This window comes from Acinonyx jubatus, chromosome D1 (assembly GCF_027475565.1).
Source record: "Acinonyx jubatus isolate Ajub_Pintada_27869175 chromosome D1, VMU_Ajub_asm_v1.0, whole genome shotgun sequence".
Classification (NCBI taxonomy): domain Eukaryota; kingdom Metazoa; phylum Chordata; class Mammalia; order Carnivora; family Felidae; genus Acinonyx; species Acinonyx jubatus.
The window spans coordinates 107,718,317-107,733,775 of NC_069390.1; the positions used below are offsets into that span (position 1 = coordinate 107,718,317).

Genomic DNA, 15,459 nt, shown 5'->3' on the forward strand with positions numbered 1-15,459 from the left:
ATTTCACTGTCTCATAAACAATAGGGCATATTTCAGCTGTATGATGAAAGAAATTTCTTTGACCATCACAGGAGGCCTGCTGAGGACTGTTGAATTTGCTCATGTGCAATGACAATTAAGAGTAGAGGGAAGGGTATTGAACAGAAGCATGGAAAGCTCATTTTAATTCTTTGTTACTTAATTAAGTCATGTAACATATCTGTGCCTACCTTCTGCTTCTATAAAGTTGGAACAGTAGTACTTACAGAACATTTTGTTGTGGTTGACACATAAATTGTGCTCAGCAGATCATTGTTGTTGGGATTTTTTTCTGCCCATAAAAAAGAGAGTGTATTTCACTTGAGAGTGAAAATTCAACTTTGAATTTTCCACATAATAACACTATCTGCAGTAAATACCTTGTGAATTAATGAACAGTGCCAGCAACTGATTCCACCTCCACCCAATTGAAAGAACAGCAGGGCTAGAAGGAATGTCTTGGGGAATTTGCTATGAAGGGGGGGAAGAAGAGTGTCTGCGCCCATTTGGATTGCTTTAACAAAAATACCACACCAGGTAGCTTATACACAACAGAAATTTATTCTTCACAGTTTTGGAGGCTGGGAGTTCCAAGATCAAGGTGTCGGCAGATTCACTGTCTAGCGAGGATCCACTTCCTGGCTCATAGATGGCTGTCTTCTTGCCATGTCCTCACATACTGGAAGGGACAAGGATGTTCACCTTCTGTGGTCTCTTTTATAAGGACTCAAATCTCATTCATGAGTGTAGAGCCCTCCCAAAGGTCTCTAATCACCTCCTATATCCCAATATCATCACATTGAGGATTGAATTTCAACATAGGAATTCGGGGGGACACAAACATTCAATCTATAGTAGACATTGATATTTACCGAATGCCTAATTTAGCTAGGTACGATGCTAAATTCTTTTTATATGATTTATTTTATCTTCAAAAAATAATTATCACCTACTGTGTTCTACATACTAAGCTAGGCATTGGAGCATAGTGGCATGGTCCATATTGTTTGGTGCTTATAAATTGAGCATTGGGGATAGACATTAAACAAATAATGACACAGTTAATGATTAATTAATTAAAATTATGGCTATCACTAGAGAGGTATAAAATTTAATCTTTTCATCAGCATTATAAAATAGATATTATTTGCTTTCTACAGAGGAAGAAGATGAGGCTTAAAAAGGTTAAAGAAATAGTCTGAGGTCACAAAGCTAATAGGTTGTGGACTTAACATTGCTTAGGCTTTATCTCTTCCAGAAGGCTGCTTGTGGGGGTCTCAAGGCTGCATGATCTTAAGGAGGTCCACAACTTGACCAACCCCTTTCACCCATTTATCCCTTAAAGGAATGTTTCTTGAGCACCTACCACATGTCACCAGCATGCCAACTAGTGAGCAAAATGGACATGATACCTGCCTTCATGGAGTTCATAGTCTAGTGAGGATGACAGAGAATCACTTCTCAAAAAATACATAATTATAAACTACTACAAAATGACTGAGAAAAAATTACATGGTGTTATGAGAGCCTGTGATAGAGACATCCACTTTAGCCTAGGAGTTCAGGAAGGCATCCATGAGGAGGTGACCTTAAAGTAGAGATCTAAGGGATGAGGAGGAGCTAACCAGGTAGGAAGGATGGTGGAAACAGAGGATTGTACACGGGGGGTGGGGGGGGGGCGGTCAGGATCCGCAAAGGCTGTGAGTCAGAAAGGAACATGATTAACTTGGAACAAGTAAATGAAGATCACTGTGGTCAAACTGAAATAATGGAAGAGTAGCACAAGGTAAAGATAGGTAGGAGCTAGAACCTGGTGTTTTAGCCTTTTTTAAGGAATTTGGTCTGAATCATAGGATCAAAATGAAGTCATGGAAGGATTTTGGGTAGAGGAGTGACACAAGTAGATTTGCTTCATCAAAATCACTTTATCATATAAATCAGTGAAGAAATGGCTAGAAGACACGAATAGATTCTTTTCCAAAGAAGACATCCAGATAAATGTCACATGAAATAGACACATGAGAAATGCTCAGCATCATTCATCATCAGGGAAATGCCAATCAAAACCACACTGAGATACCACCTCACACCTGTCACAGAAACTAAAATTAACACAACAACAGATGTTGGTGAGGATATGGACAAAGGAGAACACTCTTGCACTGTTGGTGGGAATTCAAACTGGTGCAGCCATTCTGGAAAACAGTATGGAGGTTTCTCAAAAAATTAAAAATAGAACTACCCTATGACCCAGCAATTGCACTACTAGGTATTTATCCAAAGGATATAAAAATGCTGATTCAAAGGGACACATGTACCCCAATGTTTATAGCAGCGGTATTGACAATAGCCAAAATATGGAAAAAGCCCAAGTGTCCTTTGACAGATGAATGGATAAGGAAGCTATGGTATATATATTCAATGAGATATTACTTAGACATCAAAAAGAACGGAATCTTGCCTTTTGTGACATTGTAGATGAAACTAGGATGTATTATGCTAAATGAAATAAGCCTGTCAGAGAAAGACAAATATCATATAATTTCACTCATATGTGGAATTTAAGAAACACAACAGATGAACATAAGGGAAGGGAAGCAAAAAAAAGAAATAAAAACAGAGAGGGAGGCAAACCATGAGAGACTATTACATACAGAGAAAGAACTGAGGGTTGCTGGAGGAAGGTGGGCGGGGCTGGGCTAGATGGGTGATGGGCATTAAGGAGGGTAATTGTGATGAGCACTGGGTGTCCTATGAAAGTGATGAAATCAGTAAATTCTATTCCTGAAATCATTAAAAAAATAAAGAATTAACAAAATCACTTTCTCAGTGGTGTGGGCATAGATCTGAAGTGCAACAGCAGAACATAAGGATATTATCGCCATCATTCAAGTGAGAAATGATGGTAGCATTACCTGGGCTGGCAGGTGTGTATCAGAGGCTTGAGTCATTGATGGAAACCAGAAGGAAGCAGTTAATTTTGTCTACTTAATGGAAATACTTCCATTCATGCAAATCACCTGCTGATCTGAATATGTTCTTGATTTGGCATTAGGTAGGCTCATCGTGAGTTGATTGTTAATGATGACTTTGATTTTGAAAGTAGTTTATATATTATCTATATTGACCTAGCTCTTGATAGAGATGTTTATAATACAGTTTGACTCAGTCATAATTCTCTAAGCGTCTACTATTCTAGCGCTCTATTAACCCCTGCAGGACTTAAAAAGATAACTAAGATACTATCCTTGCTTGCAAAAGCAAGTGGCCTAGTAATCTAGACAGGATGATAACAAAGTACAAACACGAGTGACTGTGGTGTACAACGTGCCGTGCCGTGCCGTGCCGCGGCCAAGTTTTATTGCATTTCTTTAAGAAGCAAAGATCACTTTCTACTGAAGGATTTAAAGGATCAGCAAAGATAGAGCATGGAAATGGACTTGGAGGCATGTGACACATTTAACTCACGGAAGAGGGGGTGTGGAAAGCTTAATCTGGGAGGATAAAAGATAGTAATTATATTGATACCTGAAGCTATTAGAATTTATGGAGATTAGATAATCTTGCTCCAAGAAACAAATTTGTAATGAAACAGTTTCATTTGATTTGCTTATTTGGCTTCACCATGCACTTCTTAAAAGAAGACTTAATATTTTTAGAGCAGTTTTATGTTTACAATAAAATGGAGAGTAAGGTACCGAAATTTCCCATATATATGCTGGCCCCGTAGCTTTACCCAGTCAGCATCATTCACCAGAATGATTTTTTACCAAGGATGAACTCACATTGATACATTATAAACACCTCAAGTCCATAGTTTGCTTTAGGATTCACTCTTGTATTGCACATTCTATGGGTTTGATTAAGTGTATAACAGCATATGTTCATCATTCTAATATCATACAGAGTATTTTCAATGCCTGAAAAATTCTATCCCTAGTCATCCCCCTCCTCACTCACCAGTAACTGTCAATTACTAGTCTTTTTGCTATCTCCATAGTGTTACCTTTTCCACAGTGTCGTATAGTTGGAATCATATAGTATGATGCCTTTTCAGATTGGTTTCTTTTACTTACTAATATGCATCTAAGTCTCCAGGTCTTATCACGGTTTGATGGTTCATTTTGTTTTAGTGCTGAATAATATTCCATTGTTTGTATGGACCGTGTTTATTTGTTCATTTATCTAATTTATCATTTCTCTGATGATATAGGATGTGATGCATCTTTTCATATACTTATTTGTTATCTGTATATCTTTGGTGAGATGTCTGTTAAGGTGTTTGGCCCATTTTTCAATCGGGTTATTTTCTTACTGGTGAATTTTAAGAGCTGTCTCTATATTTTGGATAAGAGTTCTTTATCAGATGTGTCTTTTGCAAATATTTTCTCCCAGTCTTTGTCTTGTCTTCTCATTCTCTTTATACTGTCTTTTGTAGAGCAGATTTTAATTTTAATGAAGTCCAGTGTATCAATTATTTCTATCATAGATCTTGTCTTCAGTATTGCATGTAAAAAGGCATCACCATATCCCAAGGTCATCTAGGTTTTCTTCTTACAGTAGTTTTATAGTTTTCCATTTTCCATTTAGGTCTGTGAGCCATTTCTAGTTAATTTTTGTGAAGGGTGTAAGGTCTCTGTCTAGATTCATTCGTTTGCATGTGGATATCTACTCGTTCCAGTATCATTTGTTAAAGAAGCTGTCTTTGCTCCACTTTGTTGCTATTGCTTCTTTTTTGTTTGCTTGTTTATTTTGTGTGTGTGAGAGCTAGCACAGCATGCTCGGGGGAGGGGCAGAGAGGGAGGGAGAGATCATATTGGAAACAGGCTCCACCACACGGTCAGTACAGATCCTGATGTGAGGCTCAGACTCATGAACCATGATATCATGACCTGAGCTGACGTCAAGAGTCAGACCTGAGCTAAGAAGTCAAGAGTGGTACACTTGACCAGTTGAGCCACTCAGGTGCCCAGCCTTTCATTATTTGTCAAAGATCAGTTGACTGTATTTCTGAGAATCTACATCTGGGTTCTCTGTTCTGTGCCACTGATATATTTGTTCCTTCACTAGTATCACAAGGTCTTGATTACTGTAGCATTATCATAAGTCTTGAAATTATTCACTTGTGTGACATTAATTCACTTAATTTTACACTCATTATGTGTTTACTGAAAATATAGCAGACATTCACTGATTTTTAGGGGCAATGTTTAAAGTTCTGGCAAATCAGGAATCCCTGGAAAACTTCTCTTGAAAGCGATAGACTCAGTAATTATTTTACAAAGAGTAAATAGTTGATGATTTCAAGTAGAGCAGTAACTCTGTGTATAAACATGGTGGTGGGAGATATGGGAAGTTGGCAAAGAACTTTGTGTTCTTCATTTTGATTGGCGCATAGAGTAAAAGTGGTAGTGGGGGATGAAAGTGGAGAGTTGGAGCCGTATCATTGATGATCCTACAGGATAGCCTGCTGGACAGCAGAAAGAAATTTTCACTTGCCCACATCTAACTTGAAGATTTAGAAAGAAATTTTGACTGCATGTTTCAATATATTTTTCTTTTTTCACATGACCCAGTATTCAATAACTTTTATGGTAAATAACCTGGGGCTTGACAGCAGCATTTTCCACATGGTTGAGATTCCTGGGAAGAAACTGGAGTTTATATTGTTAGATCTACTGAGCATATTACCAGAAGAGCTTTATTTGATAGGCAGTCATTTGGAATCTATTTTCCCTCATTTGGGAGTAGTTACCAGGCCAAATCACTGTTCTATTTATATCCATGACCTCTTTTCCAGTGCTGTATCAGCTGAGCACTGTAGAGACATCCTTAAAAGAAGTAGTATTTGGGTCAGAGACGTCAACCAAAATGAGTGTAATTAGACAGATTTTTTTTTTTAAAGAATGAGGGGTTTTTAAGTAGCTTTATCAGTAAATCCTTAAAGTAGTTTCCATTTGAATTGCTAAGCCATTATACAGCCATTAATTGAACTCAGCAAACTTGCTTTGGATCATTGAATACCTATTGTGCAAAATTACCCTCAGCATTTGGGGGAGGGGGGGCTGGGGTGATGCCTGGGCTAGGACTTGTTGAAAGTTCTGACAAGGAAATCTTTGGAGAAGTTTATTGCCCTATGGGATAGGGTGGAAGACCAAGAAGGAGTATATGGGAATGACTGGAGTTCAAGGGTAGGAGTACTTTTCTTTCTTTTCTTTTTTCTTTTTCTTTTCTTCTCCTTGGGTCTTAAAGAAAAGGTGAATATCTGGGTAAATATTGTAGTGTTGTTAGTTCATGTACTATAAGAGAAGTCCTTTAACTTTGAAAATCACAAATATACCTGAGAACATGTGAAAATGTAGATGGCTGGGCCTTATACCTATATTTTGATTTAGTAGATCTAGGTGTGGGGCCTTTGGGGTCTGATTTTTAACAAGTACCCTCTGGGTGATTTTTATGTAGGTGGTCCTGAGTTTTGAGTTGGAAAACTTTACAATTCCAACCTGTAGAAATCAGACACAATTTAAAGCATTCAGTAAAACTCATAAAAATGATCCTGCTACTGTGCTAGGATCCAGGCATATAAAAAGTAAAGTACATATCTAGTAGGAGGAGAATATAAACATGTGCGTGCATGCGTGTGCGCACACACACACACACACTCCCAACACCAATGTAATACCATGCTAAAGAGAGAAATTTATCCATTGGGTATTTGTATGCCAGTTACAGACTCAGAAGTAGGGAAAGAAAACTTGAAAGCGAGGGCTTCCTCTTAAGATAGACTTTGTCTGTCTAGTTTGTAGTGTTAGGAACATGCCCTCCAAGCTGTGTACCCAGTGAGGTAGAAATAGTTCCTCTTCTTTATGAGACATCTCCTTTCAAAATAATGAGCACATCCATGTGGTTTTCAAGGCCTTTAAAAAAGAGTAAATAAACCTGGTTTCAACCCATTTGCTGATTCAGGATGCCTGGGGATAATCAGACTGTGAATTTTAAAGCTGTAGTGGGGAAAACAGTCCATGGGTAAAAATGGGAGCTGACTTTAGGAGCGCGAACTTTTATTTTCCTGAGACTGTGCCAAGAGTCAGTGTTTGTGTACAGACACTCCTCTCTCTGAAGTTCCAGTTAATGACAATGCCAAGTGAGAACTTTCAGTTCCTGTGTGACAAGAGGTAACATCCATAGAAAGTTAGAAGTAATAAATAGGAGGTTACTTTAATGACCCATCACACCTTCGTTCTTATTGCCAATGACCACATAAGGACCAGCACGGAGCACTAGCCTTTGCAACATTAACTCATTAAAACATCAAAATTATTTCCAGAATATCAGCCTTTGACATCATAAAATAGGACCTATAATGAAAGTGCTAATATTGGATTGACTATAAGATGATCTGAAAAAAATTAAAAAGGACAGGGTAACAATTTTGCTTTCTGGTAGTCGTTGTATAGGAAGGGGATAAATATGTGGAGGTGGATTCCCAACATAGCGTCTGATGAAAATGAATGTGCTAAGGAGGTGGAGGCTGCTTCTTGGTCCCCCTGTGGGAGATAGAGGCTCTTCTTGCTCAGTTGTTACTGTTCTGTCTAATCCCAGGAACTGGTGTCCTCAGTGGTGTCCCCTCCTTTAGAATTAAGGTGGCAGGGTGTGGCCATATCCAGGCTGCTGCATTCTGCCAGCCATCACCTGTGAAGCCTCAGTTTTCTCCCTTTCCTCTATTACTGGTGAGTGATCTACTTTCACACCCTGGTAATGCCAGGTGGAATGCCTACAGAGATCTGGTTCATGATGTCATAGAGATCTCAGGTGATGACTGAAGAGTGTGCCACCTCTCTCTCAGTGGCAGCAGAAGGAAGTAGTGGATGAAGAGCCAGTGGAGAGATTGGAATCCTGGAGAAGAAAAATGAATGAGGAGGTAGAGGAGAAGATGAGGAAGGGAAGTTCAGATGAGAGATGGTGCACGAGAATAAAGTGGTGGAGGTAAAGGAAGTGGGGGGGGGGGGCTTGAGCCCTGAACGTGATCTCTTCAGGGACCTTGTTGAGTGTGGAGTTAGAGACCATGGATGCTCAAGTTGGCAGGGCCTTCACCTGAATCCCAAGTTGGGGTGAATGCAGCGGCACTTGGGTGAGGGCACAAGTTTCATCAACCAAAATATACCCGCCTTGTGGGACCTCGCCTTTTGAGCCAACCCCCACCTAACACTTAAGAGATCCAATGCAGATTTGCTAAGCTTTATACCAATTAGGGATGAAAGAGTTCAGACATCCCAGGACAGGCTACAAGTTCAGGGTCTTCTTTTGGACAGACTCTTACTGCAGAAACAAGGCAATCATTAAAGGTCAGATCTTCTGGACAGGTGTCATTTCTTTCCATTTGAAACATAGGATCAGCACCGTTTGCCCCCCTGGCCTTCATCTACAGGAGCAGCACATCACTTGTAGCTTCTTCACCTTCATCACTGCCTCAGACCACAGCCTCCCAGAATCTGACAAAACAATTGTTATTACTAATGGGGAACTATAGCCCAGTTCGTACAGGAGTAACTACCCTGTGAAGGGAAATCAGACCACATTCAGCAGGGCAGTCCATGGAGATACTCAAGCTCTTTGGGTACTCATGTGGTTAACGCCTGCCTTTGGAAAATGTTCTCGCCCAAGATTACTTGCCATCAGTTGTCGGACCTCTGTTTGGCCAACTGTGGTGTTATGCATGTGCTGGTCTCTGTGCTCCATCACTGCTGTCATCGTCATTAATGTAGCTTTTGTGGACATGGCCGTCATCTGTCTAAGCCAAGGAAATGATACTAAAGACAGCACTGCCTTGATCTCCATTGCTTGAATCTTTGTGTTAAGGCCTTCCTGCCTGCTTCTGATGTAGGTACTTAAGAGTCATATTGGAAGAGGATCATTGTATCTTCAAGCCCCACAACCACAAGAACAATGAAAAGCTAGGTTCATGTTTAATGTCTGGCAAGTTTCTCATCTTCCAGTGGATAACGCCATGGCCCCAAGACCTGTGCTTGGCCATCAACACCTGAATTTTCATCTTTGGCCAGGAGCCCATGTCACCCACCCTGCTGAGTATCTGGAAAAACAGGGACATAAACACTGGAGAGCTGCTGAACTTGTATGAGGTAAAGGATAAAAGTAAGGGACCTCTAAATCTACCCAAATCCAAAACTTTCCAGTAGCTTTTTTGCTACTGATAAGTCTTCATGAAGGCCTGTGCCATGCTCTACCTTTTCTAGTCAGTCTTTTGGATAATCTGTGTCCAGAGCACCAGCAACCCCATTTTTTGGTTTCTAGGTGACAGGGACCTTCAGAACCACCGGTGGATTCAGGCTCCCTACCAACCACTGGAAACCGCTTCTACCTCCCTTCCTTTCATTGTCACTCAGGAACCATACCTGATGTCATAGAGGTGATTAGGCTGGCAGGTGTGGCTCTATCCTCTCAACAAGGGTGAATAGGGTGTCCTTTCTGGGAAACACATGTTCTTAGCCACAGTCAATGAGCCCATGCAGAGTGTGGCATGTTTCTAAGCCCCCTTTGACCTACCTGATCATGACCAGGTGACCAAGTGCTCTGTGAGATTCCAGGAGAGAAAAGACATATTCATTTGTAGACTTCATCTGCCTCCAACTCATTCCAGTATCTCTCTTCTCCTTTCTGTGCCTCTCTCAACTTTTCTCTCCTCTTTCTGTTTTTAATGACTTGAGGAACCAAAACCAGAAAGAAAAAAACTAGAAAGCAGACTTTCCAATTTGCTTCTCCTCTCGATCATACCTAGAAAGAGAGAGGGAGGTTGTCCAGTAAAATAGGCTTCCAGAGCTCTCTGACCCTCTATTTTTATGCCCCTCCCCCCCACTCCACAAGCTTTCTTTTACAAGTCCTAAAGTTCAAAAGAAGACATATCAAGGATTGTGGGATTGAAGGACTGAGGTGGGTGTGAATCCGTGGGACAGAGATTATTCATTGCCCTGTTATACACAGTATTCTTTTAGGCTAATCCTAGGCCAGTATCACCACCACTACCCTTCTGCATAACACACACAAACTCCTTTCTCCTTACTGTGCCCAAATTTCTAAGAAACCTTGTAGATATTTCTTGAGCATTAGCCTGGAGGGGATGGAGAAGAATGTTACAGGAGTGAGATACTATTAAGAACTAAAATAAACTCTTTTAAATGATTACTTTAAAACTAAAATAACATTGGGGCGCCTGGATGGCTCAGTCAGTTGGGTGTCCAACTTTGGCTCAGGTCATGACCTCACAGTTCGTGAGTTTGAGCCCTGCATCAGGCTCTGTGCTGACAGCTTGGAGCCTGGAGCCTGCTTCAGATTCTATGTCTCCCTCTCTCTCTGACCCTATCCCACTCAGGCTCTGACTCTGTCTGTCTCTCTCTCAAAAATAAATAAACATTAAAAAAATTTTTTTTAACTAAAATAACAAATAAAAAGGAAGAGTGCACGGCTCTGTGCACTCCTTTATTTCTACACCTCCTTTATTTCTGGGATAATGTGAGGGTTTTTACTATCAAGGGTTGAACAGATGATATACAGAGATGGGTAAATTGTTTTAGTTTGATAAAAGCATCTATAATAATATGTGAGGCAATAGTCATACATAATAATTTTAGTGCAGAAGCCTCCTATGTTCAGAAAAGGATGTGAGCAGTCTTTTCCACCTCCACGACTAATTTAGCCATCTTTATTCTTATCTAGTATCATTCAAGAACAGGTCAGAGATGTCAAAAATAAATGAAATGCACTACTTTAGGTAGTTTGTTGTATTTAAAATTGTATGTAAAAAACACCAAGGCAATTGTAAAGGAATTCAGAACATAGTCAACTTTACAGGCAGGTTTTTTTTTTGAAAGTTTACAATTTCCACTTGTTTATCTGGTTTAACTCAAGGAAACATCCTTAGGAGCAAATGTAATTGGTATATAATGTTTTCCCTTTTTCTGCTCCCGTGAAGCAAAATTGACTAATGTTTTTGGAGGGAACCCATTAAAATTTGCATATTAATTCTGCTAAACTTGCATAGATCAGAATTAGATGAAGGGAGAGAAGAATAGAACTTCCATGGAAAGATGCATGGCTAAGGTGGTAGCATTTAGACCAAGATTTTTAGGTTAAGATGCTGAATATATCTGTAAGGAAGGAAAAAAAAACATCTTACAGATATATTACTTGCAGTTTCCAGACATCTAAGTATTTGAAAACTTTTAAGCTATTACCTAGTCATTCATGTGCATACAAGTACTACTCACCAAATATTTCTGATTCGTGTCTGGGCAGAAGGGTGGTTGAATTTTCCCATCGCCTTTGCACTGATCATGGTCATGTGACTTGCTTTGGTGAATGAATCTTGAGAAGCTCTATATGTCACATCTGGGACAAAGCTGTAATGGCTAGTGCATGGTTTGTCAGAACCTCTTTATCTCTGCCATGGCAACTAGCACCAGGTGGGGAGGTTCTATTAGCCTTTGTCCTAGAGTAGAGAGACACAGCACATGTTTCTCCCCTCTCCTCCAATCCCTTAACTCACATGAATTTGTAGCATGAATCAAAAATAAGCCTTTGTTGTTTTGGGGCATTCAGATTTTGAAGTTATATTGTTATTGCAACATACTCTAGCCTAGCATGATGAAAATATCTTTTAGATTTTTTCTATATGTTGGGTGTTTATGAATAATTGTGAGTTGCACAACTTGATACAGGCCATTGTTTTTTGATGTCTATTTCTTGCCTAGTTTTTTTCAGTTTATTTATTTATTTATTTTGAGAGAGAGAGAGCACGAGCAAGAGGGGGCAGGGAGGGAGGGAGAGGGAGAGAGAGGGAGAGACAGAGAGAATCCCAAGCAGGCTCATTGCCATTAGCTCCAAACCCAACATAGGGCTGGAACTCATGATTGTTGAGATCATGACCTCAACCAAAATCAAGAGTCAGACACTTAAGCAACTGAGCCACCCAGGCATCCCTTGCCTAATTCTTGATCCTATTGTTTCTGACAGGTAAACAGACTTCAAATATTTGGGAACTAAATAGTATAAAAGCTTACATGATCATGTATAGATTTTCAGGTGAATTTGTTATATTGTGTACACATTTATCTTGCACTTTCTTAGAATTCTGTGTTGTATCCATTGGCAACTGGTCCATATCCATACTACATTACACACTGCTAAAAGAAAAAAAGTACAACATATAACTAATCTGTATTCTTATGGTACAAATTCTAGGAATACACATTTAGTGGAACTCATTCAACTTTAGCTGAAAAGATAATGAAGATGATGGCTGATGAAGAAGAGGAGGATAGGGATTTCAAGAAGAGATAATGCTTCAGGAACATGCATGTTTACAGTTCACTCTAAAGCAATTCAGTTTGTACAAATAATTTACTGCCTATGTGTTCTGATATCTGAAAATCAGAATTTAGTTTCAAAGTTCATAGCTCACAACATGTGGTATATACATAGAATGGAACATTTCTCAGCTATAAAAAAGAATGAAATCTTGCCACTTGCAATGATATGGTTGGAGCTAGGGGGTATAATGCTAAGCAAAGTCAGTCAGTTAGAGAAAGACAAATACCATATGATTTCACTCATGTGGGATTTAAGAAACAAGTAAGCCAAGGGGAAAGAGAGAGAGAAGCAAACCAAGAAACACACTCTTAACTGCAGAGAATACACTGATGGTTACCAAAGCGGGGGGTGAGTGGGGGCATCAGTGAAATAGGTGACAGGGATGAAGGAGTACACTTGTGATGGGCACTGGGTGTTGTATGAAAGTGTTGAATCACTATATTGTACACCTGAAACTAATATTACACTGTTTGTTAACTGGAATTCATATAAAAACTTAAAAAAAGTATATAGAAGTACAAAAGGATGAAATAAATAGGATTAGCAGAAGACATTGTGTTTCCAGGGGGAAATGGTAAACTGACACATTTTAGACATTCATTATTTACTGGATGTCTTTCTCAGTGGGAATTCTTTGGGGGAAGTATATTTCAGTCCTTGGAGTATAACCTTTCCCAACTCACAATGCATTGTCTTTCTTTTCTTACCATATGATTTTATTTCCATTTCTCTGGCACAAGAAAACAGGTGACAATGTTGAACTTCATGATAGGTCTAGGGTATTGGGAGTAACTTTAGATGCATATTTTCTGAGAAGATTTTGGTGATCAAGTGATCGTTTTGGCCTTCCTCGTCTCATGAGCTTAACTCTTCTCATTATATTCCCTAAATAAGTGCCAACAGATTTTATGCAGTACATTTTTTAATACCCTATTGTTAGAATGCACTCACAAAATCTAAATATGGCTATTATATCTTAACTAATAGCATATTTTATAAGTTTTAGTAATTTATGATAGAAGCATCTCCAATCATTCAGAGGCATTTTTTTTTCTATACACATCTATGTGGCACTCATGAAATGAGCAGTGAATATGAACACACTATTAGAATGATTTATTATAATCATGATAAACATGGGTAAACATGGATAAATCATGATAAACATGATTTATTTGTTTATTCATTTGGTATATATTTACTAAGTAGCTATATTTTAGAAACCACTATAAGCATTAGGAGTACAGAGATGAAGAAAACATGGACCCATTCTTAAAGAGCTGCCATCAGAGTTGGGGATACATCTTGATTATAACCTATGATGAAAGCCATAGCAAAGAGGTGTGGGAAGTGCTGTGGAAACAGAAGGAATGGTTAGTTGTACTAAGAACCAATGGAGAGACCATGGAGGGATTCATAGAAAAGGTGATATTGGAATTGGACATTTAACATAATATTTTGTCACTTTCCTCTAATTAAAATGTTAGAACTATTGAGGAGTTTACCTCCATATACTTTTTTAAAAATGTTTTTATTTATTTTTGAGACAGAGAGAGACAGAGCATGAGTAGGGGAGGGGCAGAGAGAGGGGGAGACACAGGATCTGAAGCAGGCTCCAGGCTCCGAGCTGTCAGCACAGACCTGATGCGGGGCTCAAACTCATGGACTGTGAGATCATGACCTGAGCCAAAGTCGGACGCTCTACTGATTGAGCCACCCAGGCGCCCCATCTCCATATACTTTTTTAATTTGAGAATGGTTGACACACAATGTTAGATTAGTTGTAGGTGTTCAACTTCGTGATTGGTCAAGTTTATACATTATGCTGTGCTCACCATCACTTGTCCCATTACATCACTATTACAATATCATTGACTATATACCTTATGCTCTTTTTACTCCCTTGACTTATTCCATAACTGGAAGCTTCTATTTCCCTCTCCCCTTCATCCATTTTGGCAACACCTCCATCCTCCTCTCCTCTGGTAACCATCAGTTCTCTGTATTTATAGTTCTGATTCTGCTTTTTGTTTGTTTATTAAGATTCCATTTATGAGTGGACTCACATGGTCTTTGTCTTTCTCTGATTGACTTATCGCACTCGGAATAATACCTCCTGTGTCCATCTATCTTGTCTCAAATGGCACAATTTCATCTTTTTTTATCTGTTTGTCTGTTGATGGACCCTTAGGTAGCTTTTGTGTCTTGGCTATTGTAAATAATGCTGCAGTAAACATAGAGATGCGTATACCTTTTCTAGTTCATGTTTTTATTTTCCTTCAGTAAATACTGAATAATGGAATTATTGGATCATATGGCATGTCTATTTTTAATGTTTTGAGCAACTGTTTCTTTAAAAAAGTATTATACTTTTTCCATACTCTTTTCCACAATGGCTGCACCAATTTACATTCCCACCTCCTTTTTCTCTACATCCTCACCAATACTTGTTACTTCTTGTCTTTTTAATTTTAGCCCAGATGGGTGTAAGGTGATAACTCATTGTGGTTTTGATTTGGATTTCCCTGATTGTTAGTGATGTTGAGCATCTTTTCATGTGTCTGTTGATCATCTGTATGTCTTCCTTGGAAAAGTGTCTATTCTGGTCCTCTGCCCAGTTTTTAACTGGATTATTTGGTTTCTTTAGTGTTGAGTTATAGGAGTTCTTTCTAGTGTTTGGATATTGACCCCTTGTCAGATATATCATTTGCAAATTATCCAAAGTATACCACCATATACTTTGGATAATTAGAGAACTTTCCTCTGAACATAAGTTATGTACCATGCTATATGCTTTAGCAATTTAAGAATTTTAACCTGGGGTAAATACTTAAAAGATTTAACAAAAGCAATGTCTATTCAGAATGGATGCTGACAATAAAATTAGAATAGGGCCTGAAAAGACTCTGACAGTGCCTGTTACCTCTTTAATTGTAGGGTTATGGATGGGTTTTTGTACATCAGTTTCTCATCTCTCAGATATAAATAATATTGAAAGGTTGAAGGAGACAAGAGGATAGCTTTGTAAAAGGTCATTATTTGAAAATTGTTCACACA

At 38.9% G+C, this 15,459-nt stretch overlaps 1 protein-coding gene across 2 annotated transcripts in view; it reads left to right on the plus strand.

Moving 5' to 3' along the window:
* The window catches only part of GUCY1A2 (guanylate cyclase 1 soluble subunit alpha 2), a 318,707-nt gene that overhangs the window by 203,272 nt on the left and 99,976 nt on the right, over positions 1–15,459 (plus strand). The gene's annotated exons all lie outside the window — the stretch shown is intronic.